This window comes from Lissotriton vulgaris, chromosome 2_1 (assembly GCF_964263255.1).
Source record: "Lissotriton vulgaris chromosome 2_1, aLisVul1.2, whole genome shotgun sequence".
Taxonomy (NCBI): domain Eukaryota; kingdom Metazoa; phylum Chordata; class Amphibia; order Caudata; family Salamandridae; genus Lissotriton; species Lissotriton vulgaris.
Genome location: NC_141687.1, coordinates 1577669212 through 1577675211, shown reverse-complemented (window position 1 = coordinate 1577675211; position 6000 = coordinate 1577669212).

Genomic DNA, 6000 nt, shown 5'->3' with positions numbered 1-6000 from the left:
ATGGTACTACGCCCCTTTCTAAAACCATACTGAAGGGGGGAGAGGGTGTTGGTCTCCTCTAGCCATTCAGTAAGTTTGCTTAGAACCACTCTCCCTAGGACCTTAACCGCGGAATCTATAAGGGATATAGGGCGATAGTTTCCGGGTTCCCCCCTATCCCCTTTTTTGTAAATAGGGACGATCACTGATTGGGTCCATGATTCTGGGATACCTGCTTTAAAAATTCTGTTGAAAACTTTAGCTAAAATTTTGGACCAGAATAAAATGTCAACTATAAAAAGATCGGCGGGAACCCCATCCGGCCCGGGAGCTTTATTACTGGTCATTTTCTCTATGGCCACGGCCACCTCTTCCTCATCCACCGTTAGGCTATAGGGGAGTTGGTATAAGCTAGTCATGTCCTCAGCCCCAGGGGGTTCCTGTTCGTAAACAGATTTGAAGTGCAAGTGCCATTTATCTTCTTGGATGCCGCAATCCAGTTTGTTATTGCTTGAGTCTGAGAAGAAAGGTTGGTTGACCACGGCCCAGAATTTGGCGCTACTTTTCAAGACATCAATTGAGGTCAGGTCGGCCCAAGCGTCCTCTCTAATCTCACGCCGCCTTTTCTCAATGGTGATCTTGTATTCTTTCCTAAGGGTAGCCACAAGCGTTCTATCTACTGGTTTGGATTTAAGAGCTACTTTTAACTTATGATTAGCAGCAGAACATTTGTTGTCAAACCAGCCTTCCTTTCCTTGAGTTTTCCTTTTACCCTGTCGCGTCAGGTTGGACAGAATATCGGTGCAGACCCTTTTGTACGCCTCTATCACCTCTTTGTCCCCCGCCTGATCATCCAAACAGAGTTTTAAAGCCTCCTGGCTACTAATACACAGATTACCAAAAAAATCCTCAGGAATTATTTTACACCATTTAATTCTGCGTGCCTGGTCAGTTGGTCGTATGTCACATTTATCCACTAAACTCAAGCTACTTTCCTTGATATCAAATACATTCTTGACTTTTAATACAACCAGATTGTGGTCACTAAAATGGGACCTTACAACAGAGTAACAAGTAATTTGACTACCATAACTACTACTCAAGAAAATATAATCAATTGTGGACCCACTGCCGTGACCCGTAAAAGTGGGAATTTCCTCTTCCCCCCCGACTGGCAACATTAATTCATTTTCAGCTAACAGGGATTCTAGAAAAGTTCCCTGTTCTGAATGTTCAAAGTGGATATTCTCTTCTTCCGGAGGGCCGAATAAAACATTGGGGAGACATTTTTCCTGACAACCATGGACATTAAAATCTCCCAGTAGAATAACAATACATTCAGGCTCCATAGACTCCTTGAAATTAACTAAGAAAGAGTTTAACCTCGGCAGGTTGCCAACTGGATGTTCCCTATCAAAGGAGTTATAAAAATTCACTAACAGTACTGCATTAGAGCCCCTGTGTGTAATTAAAACTGCAAGACAGTAGGGACTACCAGTAGGAATTTCTTTATAGATGCCTGGGATTTTGGCGGATATCAATGTAACCAGACCACCTCTGGCCCGCCCTCGCTTTGAATTTACTGCTGGGAGAAAAAACGTGGTGAAGCCGTCCACTGTAAGTAGATTTTCGGTGGCCCATGTTTCCTGCATGGCTATTATGTCCATGGTGCCTATAAGGTCTCTCCAGTATGGGTCATCAATTTTATTCCTAAGGCCCGCAATGATCCATGTGGCCAGTGTAATCCCCCGCCTGCCCATTTCATTTCCGTCTTTCGCACAGAATGCTGTCCCTCCCTCAGTACCCTGACCTATAGTTAACACTGGGTCAATGCTTATCTCAGTGTTTAATTCTTGTGCGGGCTGACTGCTCAGTGGGGAAGTGGAAAGGGTGTTTTGCAGCTGTTTGAAGGATGAGCCCAATTTATGTCAATCTACCCATTCCATAAATGACGGGCAGTCATAGTGATTAAACTCAAGTATCAAAAGAAGCTCTCAGGAAGGAGGGTCTTTTTTGCAGCATGCTGATAGAGCCCATTAGCAATCAGTCACTAGTTACATAGGGTCGAGCAAGGGTAGTTAAGTGCTATACAAATGTTACAGACTCTGATGTTAGGATGGGTGGCGCTGCTGAGCCCGATGAATTCATTAAAGGGTAAGAGGGCTGTTTATGAACACCTATACTCTGTTTTACAACACAGTTTGCATGGGTGTGTGGACAGAAAGAGTTAAGGTAAGTACCCTGCTTAACACATGAAAAGGGAAATCTAGGGGGGAAATTCTACAAAACAATCTTGATGGGTGAAGGGGATGATCAGTGGGTAAAATTGGTTTGCAATCAGACAGTTGTGGAGTACAGTCTCTGTTGTATATTACTCCAACCTTTAATGCAAAGACACACAAACCCCACCAAAAAATCACCTTGTCTCCAACTGTTCTTTCAAATCTCACCTCCCACAAGCACCACCCCTCCTTATAAAAAAGAGAAGTCCTCTACAGCCTCCACCCTGTGCAAATGGTCCTGCTGGCCACACTTGATCTGCTCCAGGTCCCGCACTATTTGGTAAAGCAGAATCCATGGTGGTGGTTGGGTGGTCCTGGGGACTTTTGCTGCCAGCGATGGTGGTAAGCTGATTGTTAATGTCTCTCTGGCTGCACATGGCAGTGGCAGCTTCCTCTTCCTCCATGAGCACCGCAAGCCGGCGGCAACTTCACCTCAAATCCTCCATTTTCATTGCGTCCCGCGGAAGGGAGCCTCTGCTGCAGGCCCTCCATTAATGATACAAAAAAAGAGAAGAACATGAATTGTACTTGTTTATTTGTTGTACAGTAGCAACAACCTTGCTGTTCCGCTAGGGCCACTGGATTTTTTGTAATGTGATTATTGGTCAGAAGTCACAGATTTATTGGAGTAGGTATGGATTAATCCATGATCACCACCAGATTCAAAAATAGATCATTTTCTTTACTAAAAAGAATGACAAGTCAAAAATGTTTAGGTGGCGACACCTGCAACACACACTTAACAAGTGTTAATTAATAAATGTGCAGAAAAATAGAAATGTATATTGCCATTGATATATATGGCATATTACATTAATGCTGCGCAATTTGCTTCACTACAAAGTGCAGAGTTAATGGAGACATTGTGGAGTAGTGTCCCAAAGGTCTTGAATCCTGGGGCCCTTTAAATAAATGACAGTCTTTTCCTCCTGCCTAACCCTAACCCATGGGACTTAGAACAGTTTTCAATTATGTTTGGCTGAAGAACCGACAGCAGACAAGACAAACCTGCCAGGCCAATCTGATGAATGTGTGTTGCAGCTGTGCCAAACATTCACCTCCTTTCCAATCTGAGATTTTCCGCTCCAGCAAATCCAGGACAGGGGGACTTTACGAACAACGTCTCTGGGCTTGTGGAGCTACAGCCTTGCCACACTGGAAGAATTCAAGCTTCATAAAGAGGCTGAAGCCCAAAGGTGGAAAACGTCACCAGGTGATGGTGTGAAAAATATCAAGCTGGTGAGGGGCCATCCTCGAGTGCGGACTTTGATTTTCTCCTGTTGGGAGATTTTCTGCCAACGTCAACTGCTTCACCTGGGCTTTGTCCTTCAGCTATTCGGCCACATGGGACCCTTCTTGCCCACAGCTTGCTGCCTTACTCCACTGAAGATTGTTGTCTCCCATTTCAGAGAGTAAGTCAAAAGGTAAAACTTCCAACCAGGAACCTTTACCCTTTTATCGGTCTAGTGCGACCAGATTCCTTTGGCTGGTGCTTCACACGTTTTGGAGCTATTTTTATTTAAACCTTTAAAAAATAGTATCTGTTTCCCCTTATTAGATTTTGTGCTTTGGTGTCATTTTCTTCATTAAAATACGCTCCATTTTTATAAATATTAGTGAAATTTGTATTGTGCCTTCTGCTCTGTGCCATAGCTACTAGAAGTTGAGATCAAATTTAAATTACTGACACCTTTAAAGGGTCAATAATATTGCCACAATTACTTGCTTTGAACTATCATCCACCTAAACTAATAATACACTTTCTCACACCTAGCATACCCAAACAGCATTACATGGTGCAACCTGACTAGCTAATCATCTTCCTCTGTCTCCCAAAGTCCATAACCAGAGCGACGTAGCAAATGGACCACTGTACCCTAACTTCTGACCACCAGCCATCGCAGCTGTGGCACCAATGCTGCAGAACTGCAGGGCCATGCTGTCCACCAGAGACCTAAACCTTCCCAGACTGTGCAACTGCATATAGAGAGCCACCAAAGCATTCAATCTGCATGCCAATCATAGGTGTGACTGTGAAGAATCCTTATTGCATATAAGAGACATTGGAGTCACTGACTCAACATACAGGCCTGACCGGTGCACATTCTTGAGCAGTGATCACCACATATTTGTCCAATGTGATCAACAATTTGTCTGACCCCACCTGTCAAAGTGTATACAGCAAACTAAATAAGACTGTACAATGCAAATGTTGTGTTTGTTTAAAGAATTTAGGTGCTGCAACTCCCGCCATGTAGAACCCTGGATATGTGAATGATGAAGTGTGTGCAGAGAACATTAGTGCAGAGTAGGCGTCACAGCGTCTTAAAGCCTTCCATGAGTGATAGTAAGCATATTAGTACTTATAAGGAATAAAGGGCCACATGTATCAAGCATTTTTACATTTGCAAATGGGCTAATTCTCAGAATAGGCCAGTTTCCGAACGCAAAAAATGCTTTTCACATGAGTTCGCGATTCGGTATTTGGAAGTGCTGTGTTTAAGGAGTCCCTTCCAAATACAGAATCGCTGCAGTATGTATGAATGTTTTGTGACTGTGAATGCAGTCTCAAAACTTTTGCATTTACCACCAACTTCAAGTTGGTGGTAACCCATTCGCAAACGGGAGGGGGTTAATATATGCAAAAACTTTTTTTAAGAGCAGGCAGTGGTCCCATGGACAACTGGCTGCTCTTAAAAAATGAAAAGTGAAATACTCATATTTTTTTTAACTCAACCTGTTTTCCTTTAAGGAAAACTGGCAGCATTTAAAACAAAAATTGCTTTATTGAAAACCACGGACATGGTGGTCTGCTGACCCCAGCAGGCTACCATTTCTGTGATTTTAGAGATTTCTAGGGGGCCGCAAATTGCGACCTACCTCATTAATATTAATGAGGTAGGTCGATTTGCGACCCCCTACAAATCGCTAAATGAAACTTTAGGAGTTTCATACATTTGTCCCAACTAGGTAATGTCTATACATTACCTAGTTGGGATTCGCTGAAAATCGCATTTGGTAAAAAAAAGAAAATGAACATTCTACTCTATAAGGAAACTTGATTATCAGACCTAGAAATCCCCCAAGCGCAGTAGTATCTGGCTATGCTGTTTCAAAGGACAGTATTAAACTTAGGCTGATGAGGGATGAAACCCCGAAACCGATCCTAGGATGCTTGTTTCCAGTCAAGGGAGGAGCAGGCCTGGCAGATCAGGCTGGACTGTTCCCATTGGGCACAGGGTTAAGACTGATTTGCATTTGGCTGGGTTCAAACTAGAATGGCATGGTGAGCACATCTCTGTACTGGGGTGAATGTATGACATTGTTCTGCATTCTGTCCATCAAATACTGTTTTTACAGTATTCAATTTGTCACAAAGTTTGCATGGTTGCTCTCGAGTTCCTCAGATCCCCCAGGAATTGGCTTGACAGACTTTATATGGACTGATGCTGTATTGTGGATTGACTTTATTTTATTGCTGAAAAATGTGAGGTCTTTGCACAGTTGTTCGAATTTAGCAATAATTGTTTCGAGATAGTTTGTTTTCCCACTCAGGTAAATATGTCTTTCATGATCACTGGGTAGTTTTCACATTATAGCAAATTGACCTATCACATGTTCTACTCTTGTATGTTTAGGACAGTTTTTATACGACAAATAATATGCTCCAAACGAATCTCATCAAGTTTTTTTGTCACTGTCCAAACCTTCTTTTAATTATGGAATACATCAACAAGGA